The sequence below is a fragment of the Bubalus kerabau genome, chromosome 7 (genome assembly GCF_029407905.1).
Source record: "Bubalus kerabau isolate K-KA32 ecotype Philippines breed swamp buffalo chromosome 7, PCC_UOA_SB_1v2, whole genome shotgun sequence".
NCBI lineage: Eukaryota > Metazoa > Chordata > Mammalia > Artiodactyla > Bovidae > Bubalus > Bubalus kerabau.
Window position 1 is genome coordinate 2646980 of NC_073630.1, and position 13456 is coordinate 2660435.

Sequence of the window (13456 nt, forward strand, 5' to 3'; positions counted from 1 at the left end):
TTCCGTCCTTAAGTGCGAAACGGTACTTGACACCCTTGATGCGACCGCAAAAGTTCCCCGACACGCTGGGTTCCCTCGAGGGGAACACCGAGGGTCCAGGCACCACTTCATCTGAGCCCCTTCTCCCCTCCTGATCGCGACAGGAGAGTCGATTCCCCTGCTTTCTCTGGAAGGGGTTCCCGGCCTTCCTGGTGCACCTCAGGATGAGGCCGGTCTCAGGAGGAAATTCTTGACTAGCCATGTGTGAGGTGCCACGTGCCGAACGACCCTGATTTTCCGGTCCGCTCTTGATAAGAACCCGATGCCCGGACACCTCTTCAAAGGCAACCCTGTGAGTGAAGGCACAACACGAAGGGGCACTGACACCCTCGTGCATCATCCAGAAAAACCCGCAGGGTCTACACACAGCTCGACAAGGGGCCTGAGACTCCCGGAACAACTCGAGAGGCAACCAGAATTCCATTCCTCAGAGAAGACGTGGCATGACTCTCCTGTCCCAACACTGAACGGACCGTGAAGTCGGAGTCAGAATCGGAGAGGAAACCTGAGGTTCCTGCCTCCCCTCGAGATGAGGCACTCTTGCATTGCGCTGAACCCAGCAGAGTCCCGAGAGGCCCTGCCAACTCCACAGTATCCCTCACCTCTCAGAGGCACCCTGGGAAGTTCCCTATAGTCCCCTGCAGAAGTCGAGGGAAACGAGGGTTTCCCGCCGCCACCCGAGAAAGACCTCGAGAGTCCTTCTTCAACGCGTCTTGAGGCCCTAGTCACTTCCCATGACTCGAGAGTGATGACCAGCTCCTCCTCGCCATGCGCATGGAGACATGAGTTCCCTGGCGCCGCACGAAAGGCTCCCTGAGATCCTCGTCGTGCCTCGTGAGAAAACCCCCACGGGCGCCGCAGCCTGAGGAAACCCATGAGATGCCCCCATCATCGCGAGATGAGGGCCTTCTTTTCCTGCCTGACCTGGAGAGCAATCCCGAGTCCTCTCTCCAAACTGAAGAGGAGGCTCGACACCCTTGAGTCCACTCATAGGGCTCCAAGAGATCCGTGTCGCGACTTGAGAGGAAAGTGGAGTCCTCTGCTTCCCCTCGAGGCGACACCTGACTCCCCGGGGGAGTCTGGAATGGAAACCCGAGATCTCTGTCTTCCCTTGAGAGGAATATTAGGTCCTGGACACACGCCTCGATGAGGTCTCTTTGGCCCTGTAGTGACTCGAGCAGAACCCCCAGCTTTCCCTCGCAACTCCAGGGGAAGATTGGGCTTCCCAGGGCCAACCCAAGAGGAAGCCTGAAATCCCCGTCGTTTTCGAGAATCCAGACACAACTCGAGAAAAACGACGTGGTTCCAACGTCTTCACAGGATGAGGCCCTTGCCCGCTACAGCGTCTCCAGGGAAGTCCCATGTTCCGTCCTGAAGTGGGAAACGGTAATTGGCTCCCTTGATGCGACCCCTAAAGTTCCCTGAAACGCCGGGTTCCCTCGAGTGGAACACCTAGAATCCCGGCCCCACTTCATCTGAGCCCCATCTCCCCTCCTGATCGCGACAGGAGAGTCGATTCCCCTTCTTTGTGTGGAAGGTGTTCCCGGCCTTCCCGGCGCACCTCAGGATGATGCTGGTCTCACGAGGAAATTCGAGATGAGCCACGTGGGTGGTGCCACATGTCGAACGACCCCGATTTCCCGGTCCGCTCTTGAAATGAACCTGATGCCCAGACACCTCTTTGAAGGCAACCCTGTGGGGGAAGGCACCAAATGAAGGGGCAATGACACCCCCGTGCATCTTCTCGAAACACCCGCAGGTTCCACACACAGCTCGACAAGGGGCCTGAGACCCACTGAACGACTCGAGAGGCAAGCAGAGTTCCATTATTCAGACAAGACGAGGCCTGACTCTCCTGTCCCAACCCTGCAGTTACCCTGCGGTCGGAGTCAGAAATGGAGAGGAAGCCTGAGGTTCCTGCCTCCAATCGAGATGAGGCCCTCTTTCATTTCGTCAAACCTAGTGGAGTCCCGAGAGGCCCCTCTAACTCCTCAGTATCCCTCACCTCTCAGAGGCACCTGGGAAGTTCCCTAAGGTCCCCGGTAGAGGTCGAGGGAAACGAGTGTTTCCCGCCCCAACCCAAGAAAGACCTCGAGAGTCCTTCTTAAATGCGTCTTGAGGCCCTAGTCCTTCCCATGACTCCAGAGCAATGACGCGATCTGCCTGGCCACACGCATGGAGGCCTGACTTCTCTGGCGCCGCACAAGAGGCTCCCTGAGCTCCCCATCATATCTCGTGAGAAACCCCACACTGGCGCCGCAGCTCGAGAAAACCCATGAGACGCTCCCGTCATCATGAGAGGAGGGCCATCTTTAACTGAATGGTATGCAGATCAAGCGTGAACCTTCTGTCCAAGCTACACAGGACGCTTGACTCCCTTTAGACCACTCATTGGGCTCCAAGAGTTACACGTCGCGACTCGAGAGGATAGTGGAGTCCTTTGCTTCCACTCGAGACGAGGCGTGACCCACCGGGTGAGACTGGAATGCGACCCCGATATCCCTGTCGCCCCTGGAGAGGAACACTACGTCCTGGACCGAAGCCTAGATGAGGACTCTTTGCCCTGAAGTGACTCGAGAGCAACCCCCAGCTCTCTCTGACAAGTTGAATGGAAGATTGGACTTCCTGGGCCAACACAAGAGGAAGCCTGAATTCCCCGTCGTAACTCGAGAATCCCGCCGCAATTCGAGAAAAACCCCGTGTTTCCCTCGTCATCGCAATATGAGGCCCTTGCCCGCTAGAGCATCTCCAGAGAAGTCCCACGTTCCGTCTTGAAGTGCGAAACTGTACTTGGCACCCTTGATGCGACCTCAAAAGTGCCGTGACATACCGGTCTCACTCGAGGGGACCACCGAGGTTCCCGGCACCACTTCATCTGAGCCCCTTCTCCCCTTCTGATCGCGACCGGTGCGTCGATTCCCCTGCTTTGTCTGCAAGGGTTCCCTACCTTCCCGGCGAACCTCAGGATGAGGCCGGTCTCCCGAGGAAATTCGAGACGTAGCCTCGTGGGTGGTACCACATGCTGAAAGACCCCAATTTTCTGGTACGCTCTTGAAAAGAACCCGATGCCCGGACACCTCTTTGAAGGCAACCCTGTGGATGAAGGCACAACACGAAGGGGCACTGACACCCCCGTGCATCGTCCGGAAAAACCCGCAGGTTCCACACACAGCTCAACAAGTGGCCTGTCACTCCGTGGACAACTCGAAAGGCAAGCGGAGATCCATTCCTCCACGGAAGACGAGGCGTGACTCTCTTGTCCATACTCGGCAGGTACTCTGCGACCCGAGTCAGAAATGGAGAGGACCCCTGAGGTTCCTGCCTCCATTCAAGATGAGGCCCTCTTCGATTGCACCAAACCCAGTTGAGTAACGAAGGGCCCCTCCCAAATCCACAGTGTCCCTGACTTCTCAGAGGCACCCTGAGAAGTTGCCTGAGGTCACCGACACAAGTCGAGGGAACCCAGGGTTCCCTGCCGCAACCCGAGAAAGACCTCGAGAGTCCTTCTTCAATGCGTCTTGAGGCCCAATTCGCCTACTATGACTCGAGAGCAATCACGCACTCCCCTTCACCACACGCACCGAGACGTGACGTCCCTAGCACAACACGAGAGGCTCTCTGAGCTCCCCGTCATACCTCGTGAGAAATCTGATACTGGCGCCGCAGCTGGAGAAAACCCACGAGACGCCCCCGTCATCGCGAGATGAGGGCCTTTTTTCCTGCATGGCCAGGAAAACAATCCCGAGTCATCTCTCCAAACTCCATAGGAGGCTTCACTCCCTTTACGCCACACAGTGGGCTCCAAGAGATACCCGTCGCGACTCGACAGGAGAGCGGAGTCCTTTTTTTCCCCTCAAGACGAGGCCTGACTCTCCGGGTGAGTCGAGAATGCAACCCTGAGATCCCTGTCGGCCCAGTAGTGGAACACTAGGTCCTGGACACAAGCGTAGATGAGGTCTATTTTGCCCTGCAGTGACTGGAGAGCAATCCCCAGTTCTAACTTGCAACTCGAATGGAATACTGGATTTTCCTGACGCCACACAAGAGGCTCCCTGAAATCCCCGTGGTTCTTCATGAGACACCCCACACTGGCGCCGCAGCTCGAGAAAACTCACGAGACGCCACCGTCATCTCGAGATGAGGGCCTTCTTTTCCTGCATGGCCTGGAGTCCAATCCCGAGTCCTCTCTCCAAACTCCACAGGAGGCTTGACTCCCTTTAGTACACACATTGGGCTCCAAGAGATACCCATCGCGACTCGAGACGAGAGCGGAATTCTTTGCTTACCCTCGAGGTGAGAACTGACTCCCCGGATGAGTCTGGAATGCAAACCCGAGATCCCTGTCGCCCCTGGAGAGCAACATTAGATCCTGGACACAAGCCTAGATTAGGTCTCTTTTGCCCTGCAGTGACTCTAGCGCAATCCCCAGCTCCCCCTCGCAACCCGAATGGAAGATTGGATTTCAAGGCCAACAAGAGGAAGCCTAAATTCCCGGTCATAACTCGAGAATCCCGCCGCAATTCGAGCAAAACCACGTGGTTCTCCCGTCATCGCAAGATGAGGCCCTTGCCCGCTACAGCGTTTCAAAAGATGTCCCAGGTTCCGTCTTGAAATGCGAAACGGTACTTGGCACCCTTGATGCGACCCCAAAAGTCCCCCAACACGCCGGTCTCACTCAAGGGGAACACCGAGGTTCCCGGCACCACTTCATTTAAGCCCCTTCTCCCCTCCTGATCGTGACCGGTGGGTCGATTCCCCTGCTTTGTCTGCAAGGGGGCCTGACCTTCCCTGCACAACTCAGGATGAGGCCGGTCTCATGGGGAAATTCGATACGTAGCTTTGTGGGTGGTGCCACTTGCTGAAAGACTCCAATTTCCCGGTCCGCTCTTGATAAGAGTCCGATGCTCGGACACCTCTTGGAAGGCAGCCTTGAGTATGAAGGTACAACACGAAGGGGCACTAACACACCTGTGCATCATCCGGAAAAACGGGCAGGTTACATACACAGCTCAACAAGTGGCCTGTCACCTCGAGAACAACTCGAGAGGCAAGAGGAGTCCCATCCTCCAGAAAAGACGAGGCCTGACTCTCCTGTACCAACATGCAGGGACCTTGCGATCTGAGTCAGAAATGGAGAGGAACACTGAGGTTCCTGCTTCAACTCGAGATGAGTCCCTCTTACATTCCACCAAATGCAGAGGAGTCTCGAGAGGCCCCTCCAAACTGCACAGTATCCCTGACTTCTCAGAGGCACTCTGAGAAGCTCCCTGAGGTCGCAGGCACAAGTCAAGGGAACCCTGGGTTTTATGCAGTGACCCGAGAAAGACCTCGAGAGTCCTTCTTCAACCCGTCTTGAGGCCCGATTACCCTACCATGACTCGAGAGCAATGACGAGCTCCCCCTAGCCATCTCATGGGGACCTGACTTCCCTGGCGCCACACGAGAGGCTCCCTGAGCTCCCTCTCGTACCTCGTCAGAAACCCGGCACTAGCGCGGCAGTCTAGAAAACCCACAAGACGCCGCCGTCATCCCGAGATGAGGGCCTTCTTTTCCTGCATGGCCTGGAGAGGAATCCCGAGTCCTCTATCCAAACAGCACAGGAGGCTTGACTCCCTTTAGGGCACACAGTGGGCTCCAAGAGATACCCATCGCGACTCAAAAGGACAGCTGAGTTCTTTGCTTCCCCTCGAGACGAGGCCTGATTCCCCGGGTGAGTCTGGTATGCAAGCCCGAGATCCCTGTCGCCCCTAGGGATGAACATTAAGTCCTGTACACAAGCCTAGATGAGGTCTATTTTGCCCTGCAGTGACTCGAGGGCAATCCCCAGCTCTCCCTTGAAACTCGAATGGAAGATAGGACTTCCCTGGGCCAACACATGAGGAAGACTGTATTCCCCGTCGAAACTCGAGAATCCCGCCACAACTCGAGAAACGCTACGTGGTTCCCCCGTCATCGCAAGATGAGGCCCTTGCCCCCTACAGCGTCTCAAGAGAAGTCCCACGTTCCGTCTTGAAGTGCTAAACGGTATTGGCACCCTTGATGCGACCTCAAAAGTTCCTCGACACACTGGTCTGACTCGAGGAGAACACCGAGGTTCCCGGCACCACTACATCTGGGCCCCTTCTCCACTCCTGATCGCGACAGGAGGGTCGATTCCCCTGTTTTGTCTTGAAGGGGTTCCCGCCTTTCCCGGTGCATCTCAGGATGAGGCCTGTCTCACGAGGATATTCGAGACATAGCCTCGTGGATGGTAACACATGCCGAAAGACCCCGATTTCCCGGTTTGCTCTTGATAAGATCCCAATGCCCGGACACCTCTTTGAAGATAACCCTTTTGATGAAGGCACAACACGAAGGGGCACTGACACCCCCGGGTATCGTCCGGAGAAACCCGCAGGTACCACACACAGCTCGAGAAGTGACCTGTCACCCCGTGAACAACTGGAGAGGCAAGCAGAGTTCCATTCCTCCACACAAGACGAGGCCTGACTCTCCTGTTCGAACTCTGCAGCGAAACTGCGATCCGAGTCAGATCTGGCCCAGGGGAAGTCAGGAGAGGAAACATGAGTTTCCTGCCTCCACTCGAGATGAGGCCCTCTTCCATTGCACCGAACCCAGTGGAGTCCCGAGAGGCCCCTCCCAACTGCACAGTATCCCTGACTTCTCAGAGGCACCCTTAGACCTTCCTGAGATCACTGGCACAAGTCGAGGGAACCAAGGGTTTCCTGCCCCAACCCGTAAAAGACCTCGAGAGTCCTTCTTCAACGCGTCTTGAGGTGCGATTCCCCTACCATGACTCGAGAGCAATGACGCGCTCCCCCTAGCCACGCGCATAGAAACCTGACTTCCCTGGCGCCACAGGAGAGGCTCCCTGAGCTCCCCATTATACCTCGTGAGCAACACCACACTGGAGCCGCAGCTCGAGAATACCCACGAGACGCTCCAGTCCTCACGAGATGAGGGCCTTCTTTTGCTGTATGGCCTGGAGAGCAATCCTGAGTCCTCTCTCCAAACTCCACAGGAGGCTTGACTCATTTTAGGCCACACAGTGAGCTCCAAGATATACCCGTCGCGACTTGACAGGAGAGCGGTGTCCTTGGCTTCCCCTCGAGACGAGGCCTGACTCCCCGGGTGAGTCGAGAATGCAATGCCGAGATCGCTGTCGCCCCAGCAGAGGAACATTAGGTCCTGGACACAAGCCTAGATGAGGTCTATTTGGCCCTGCAGTGTCTCGAGAGCAATCCCCAGTTCTAACTCGCAATTCGAATGAAAACTGGACTTCCCTTGGCCAGTTGAAGAGGAAGCCTGAATTCCCCGTCGTAACTCGAGAATCCCGCCGCAACTCAAGAAAAACCACGTGGTTCCCCCGTCATCGAAAGATGAGGCCCTTGCCCGCTACAGCGTCTCAAGAGAAGTCCCACGTTCCGTATTGAAGAGCGAAAAGTTACTTGGAACCCTTGTTGCGACCCCAAAAGTTCCCCGACATACCAGTCTCACTTGAGGAGAACACCGAGGTTCCCGGCACCACTTCATCTGAGACTCTTCTCCCCTCTTGATCGCGACAGGAGGTTCGATTCCCCTGCTTTGTCTGGAAGGCATTCCCGACCTTCCTGGCGCACATCAAGATGAGGCCAGTCTCACGAGGAAATTTGAGACATAGCCTCGTGGGTGGTGCGGCATGCCAAAAGACCCCAATCCCCTGGTCCGCTCTTGATAAGAACCCGATGGCAGAACCCAACTCGAAGGCAATCCTGTGGATCAAGGCACAACACGAAGGGGCAGTGACACCCCAGTGCATCGTCCAGAAAAACCCGCAAGTTCCACATACAAATCGACAAGTGGCCTGTCACCCCATGAACAACGCGAGAGTCAAGCAGAGTTCCATTCCTCCCTACAAGACGAGGCCTGACTCTCCTGTCCCAACTCTGCAGGGACTCTGCGATCCGAGTCAGATCCGGCGCATTCGAAGCCAGGAGAGGAACCCTGAGGTTCCTGCCTCAACTTGTCAGGCCCTCTTCCATTGCACCGAACCCAGTGGAGTTCCGAGAGGCCCCTCCCAACTCCACAGTGACCCTGACTTCTCAGAGGCACGCTGAGAAGCTTACTGAGGTCACTGGCACAAGTCGATGGAACCCAGGGTTTCCTGCTGCAACCCAGGAAAGACCTCGAGAGTCCTTCTTTAACACGTCTTCAGGCCCAATTCCCCTACCATGACTCGAGAACAATGACGGGCTCCCTCTCACCACGTGCATAGAGACCTGACTGCCCTGGCACCACGTGAGAGGCTCACTGAGCTCCCAGTCTTACTTCGTGAGAAACCCCACACTAGCGCCACAGCTCGAGAAAACCTACGAAACGCCCCAGTCATTGGGAGATGAGGGCCTTCATTTCATGCATTCCCTGGAGAGCAATCCCGTGTCCTCCCTCCAAACACCAGAGGAGGTTTGACTCCCTTTAAGCCACTCAGTGGGCTCCAAGACATACCCGTCCGACTCGAGAGGAGAGCAGAGTCCTTTGCTTCCCCTCGAGACGAGGCCTGACTCCAAGGTGAGTCTGGAATGCAACCCCGATATTTCTGTCGAGCCTTGACATGAACATTAGGTCCTGCACACAAGCCTTGGTGGGGTCTCTTTTGCCTTCAGTGACTAGAGCGCACCTCCAGCTCTTCCTCGAATCTCGAATGGAAGATAAGACTTTTGTGGGCCAACACAAGAGGAAGCATGAATTCCCTGTGGTAACTCAAATATCCCACCGCAACTCAAGAAAAACCAAGTGGTTCCGCAGTCATTCCAAGATGAGGCCCATGCCCGCTGGAGCACCCCAAGAGAAGTCCAACCTTCCATTTTGAAGAGCGAAACGGTACTTGGAACGCGTTATGTGACCCCAAAAGTTACCCGACATACCTGTCTCACTTGAGGGAAACACCGAGGTTCCCAGCAGCACTTCATCTGAGCCACTTCTCCCCTCCTGATCGCCACAGGAGGGTCGATTCCTCTGCTTTCTCTGGAAGAGTTTCATGACCTTCGCGGCACACCTCAGGATGAGGCCGGTTTCATGAGGAAATTCGAGACAACCCACGTGGGTGGTGCCAAATGATGAACGACCCCGATATCCCGGTACGCTCTTCATAAGAACCCGATGCCCGGACACCTCTTCGAAGGCAACCCTGTGGATGAAGACAAAAAACGAAGGGTCACTGACACCCCCGAGCATCGTCTGGAAAAACCTGCAGATTCCACACACAGTTTGACAAGGGGCCTGAAACCCCATGAACAACTCGAGAGGCAAGCGGAGTTCCATTCCTCAGAAAAGACGTAGCCTGACTCTCCTGTCCCAACTCTGCAGGGACCCTGATGTCGGAGTCCAAAACAGAGAGGAAGTCTGAGGTTCCTGCCTCCCCTGGAGATGAGCCCCTCTTCCATTGCGACAAACGCAGCGGAGCCCCGAGAGGCACCGCCAACTCCACAGTATCCCTCAACTCTCAGAGACACCCTGGGAAGTTCCCTAAGGTCCCCGGCAGAAGTCGAGGGAAACGACTTTTTCCCGCCACAACCCGAGAAAGACCTCGAGAGTCCCTCTTCAACGCGTCTTGAGACCCTAGTCCCCTCCCATTACTCGAGAGCCACAACACGCTCCTCCTCGCTACGCGCAGGGAGACCTGACTTCCCTGGCGCCGCACGAGAGGCTCCCTGAGATCCTCGCCGTGCCTCGCGAGAAAACCCCCACGGGCGCCGCAGCTCGAGGAAACCCCTGAGACGCCCCCGTCCTCGCGAGCTGAGGGCCTTCTTTTCCTGCATGGCCTCGAGAACAATCCCTAGCCCTCTCTCCAAAATGAGGAGGAGGCTTGACTCCATTGACGCCACTAGGGGGCTCCAAGAGATCCGCGTCGCCACTCGGGAGGACAGCGGAGTCCTTTGCTTCCCCTCGAGACGAGGCCTGAGACCCAGGGGGATCCTGGAATGCAACCCCGAGATCCCTGCCTTCCCTGGAGAGGAACATTAGGTCCTGGACACAAGCCTAGATGAGGTCTCTTTGGCCCTGCAGTGACTCGAGCGCAACCCCCAGCTTTCCCTCGCCAATCGAATGGAAGACTGGGCTTCCCAGGGCCAACAGAGAAGGAAGCCTGTAATCCCCATCGTCACTCGAGAATCCCGCCGCAACTCGAGAAAAAACACGTGGTTCCAACGTCTTCGCAAGATTAGGCCCTTGCCCACTACAGCGTCTCAGGGGAAGTCCCATGTTCCGCCCTGAAGTGCGAAACAGTACCTGACACCCTTCGTGCGACCCCCAAAAGCTCCCCCACACATCGGGTTCCCTCGAGGGAACACCGAGAGTCCCGGCACAGCTTCATCTGAGCCCGTTCTCCCCTCCTGATCACGACAGGAGAGTCGATTCCCCTGCGTGGTTCAGAAGGGGTTCCCAGCCTTCCCGGTGCACCTCAGGATGAGGACGGTCTCACAGGGAAATTCGAGACGAGCCACGTGGGTGGGGCCACATGCCAAATGCCCCCGATTCCCCGGTCCGCTTTTGAGAAGGACCCGAGGCCCGGACCCCTCTTCGAAGGCAACCCTGTGGGTTAAAGCACAACACGAAGGGGCACTGACACCCTCGTGCATCATCCAGAAAGACCCGCGGGTTCCACACACAGCTCGACCAGGGGCCTGAAAACCCCTGACAACTCGAGAGGCAAGCGGGGTTCCCTTCCTCAGACAAGACGAGGTATGACTCTCCTGTCCCAACTCTGCAGGGACCCTGTGGTCGGAGCCGAAACGGAGAGGAAGCCTGAGGTTCCTGCCTCCCCTCGAGGTGAGGCCCTCTTCCCTTGCGCCAGACCCAGCGGAGTCCCGAGAGGCCCCGCCAACTCCACAGGATCCCTCGCCTCTCAGAGGCACCCTGGGAAGTTCCCTAAGATCCCCGTCAGAAGGCGAGGGAAACGAGGGTTTCCCGCCGCCCCCCGAGAAAGACCTTGAGAGTCCTTCTTCAATGCGTGTCGAGGCCCTATTCCCCTCCCGTGACTCGAGAGCCATGACGCGCTCCCCCTCGCCATGCGCATGGAGACCTGACTTCCCTGGCGCCGCACGAGAGGCTCCCTGAGATCCTCGTCGTGCCTCGGGAGAAAACCCCCACGGGCGCCGCAGCTCGAGGAAACCCCTGAGACGCCCCCGTCCTGGCGAGCTGAGGGCCTTCTATTCCTGCAAGGCCTGGAGAGCAATCCCGGGTCCTCTCTCCAAACTGAAGAGGAGGCTGGACTCCCTTGAGGCCACTCAGTGGGCTCCAAGAGATCCGTGTCACCACTCGAGAGGAGAGCGGAGTCCTTGGCTTCCCCTCGAGACGAGGCCTGACTCCCCGAGGGAGCCTGAAATGCAACCCCGAGATCCCTGCCTTCCCTGGAGAGGAATATTAGGTCCCGGACACACGCCTTGGTGAGGTCTCTTTGGCCCTGCAGTGACTCGAGCGCTACCCCCAGATTTCCCTCGCTACTTGAATGGGAGATGGGGCTTCCCAAGGCCAACCCAAGAGGAAGCCTGAAATCCTCGTCGAAACTCGAGAATCCTGCCGCAACTCGAGAAAAACCACGTGGTTTCAACGTCTTCGCAAGATGAGGCCCTTGCCCGGTACGGCGTCTCAAGGGAAGTCCCATGTTCCGTCGTGAAGTGAGACACGGTACCTGACACCCTTCATGCGACATCCAAAAGTTCCCCAACATGCCGGGTTCCCTTGAGGGGAACACCGAGCGACCCGGAACCACTTCCTCTGAGCTCCTACTCCTCTCCTGTTCGCGACAGGAGAGTTGATTCCCCTGCGTGGTCTGGAAGGGGTTCCCGGCCTGCACGGCGCCCCTCAGGATGAGGCCGGCCTCGCGAGGAAATTGGAGACAAGCCCCGTGGCTGGTGCCCCATGTTGAACGACCCTGATTTCCCGGTCTGCAGTTGAGGAGAACCCAATGCCCGGACACCTCTTCGAAGGCCACCCTGTGAGTGAAGGAACAACACGAAGGGGCACTGACACTCCCGTGCATCGTCTGAAAACACCCGCGGTTTCCACACACAGCTCCACGAGGGGACTGAGACTCCCTGAGCAACTCGAGAGGCAAGCGGAGTTCCCTTCCTCAGACAAGACGAGGCCTGACTCTCCTGCCCCAACGCTGCAGGGACACTGCTGTCGGAGTACGAAACGGAGAGGAAGCCTGCGGTCCTGTCTCCCCTCGAGATGAGGCCCTCTTCGATTGCGCCAAACCCAGAGGAGTCCCGAGATGGCCCACCAACTCCACAGCATCCCTCACCTCTAAGAGGAACCCTGGGAAGTTCCCTCAGGTCACCGGGAGAAGTCGAGGGAAACGAGGGTTTCCCGCCGCAAGCCGAGAAAGACCTCGAGAGTCCTTCTTCTACACGCCTTGATGCCCTACTCCCCTCCCAGGACTCGAGAACAATGACGCGCTCCCCCTCACCACGCTCATGGAGACCTGACTTCCCTGGCGCCGCATGAGAGGCTCCGTGAGAACCTCGTCGTGCCTCGTGAGAAAAACCCCACGGACGCCGCAGCTCGAGGAAACCCCTGAGAAGCCCCCGTCCTCGCGAGGTGAGGGCCTTCTTTTCCTGGCTTTCCTGGAGAGCAATCCCGAGTCCTCTCTCCAAACTGAAGATTAAGCTTGACTCCCTTGAGGCCAGTCAGAGGGCTCCAAGAGATCCGCGTCGTGGCTCAAGAGAAGAGCGGAGTCCTTTGCTTCCCCTCGAGGCGAGGCCTGACTCCACGGGGGACTCTGGAGTGCAACCCCGGGATCCCTCTCTTCCCTTGAGAGTACTACTAGGTCCTGGACACACGCCTAGATGAGGTCTCTTGGGCCCTGCAGTGACTCGAGCGCAACCCCCAGCTTTCCCTCGCAACTCGAATGGAAGATGGGGCTTCGCAGGGCCAACCCAAGAAGAAGCCTGAAATCCCCGTCGTAACTCGAGAATCCCGCCGCAACTCGAGAAAAACCACGTGGTCCCAACGTCTTCGTAAGATGGGGCCCTTGCCCGCTACGGCGTCTCAAGGGAAGTCTCAAGTTCCGTCCTGAGTTGCGAAACGGTACCTGACACCCTTCATGTGACCTCCAAAATTTCCCAGACACGCCGGGTTCCCTCGAGGGGAACACCGAGGGTCCTGGCACCCCTTCATCTGAGCCCCTTCTCCCCTCCTCATCACGACAGGAGAGTCGATTCCCCTGCGTATTCTGGAAGGGGTTCCCGGCTTTCCCGGCACACCTCAGGATGAGGCCGGCCTCCCGAGGAAATTCGAGACGAGCCCCGTGGGTTGTGCCACATGCCGAACGACCCCGATTTCCCAGTCCGCTCTGGATAAGAACCCGATGCCCAGACACCTCTTTGAAGGCAACCCTGTGGGTGAAGTTACCATTCGAAGGGGCACTGACACCCCC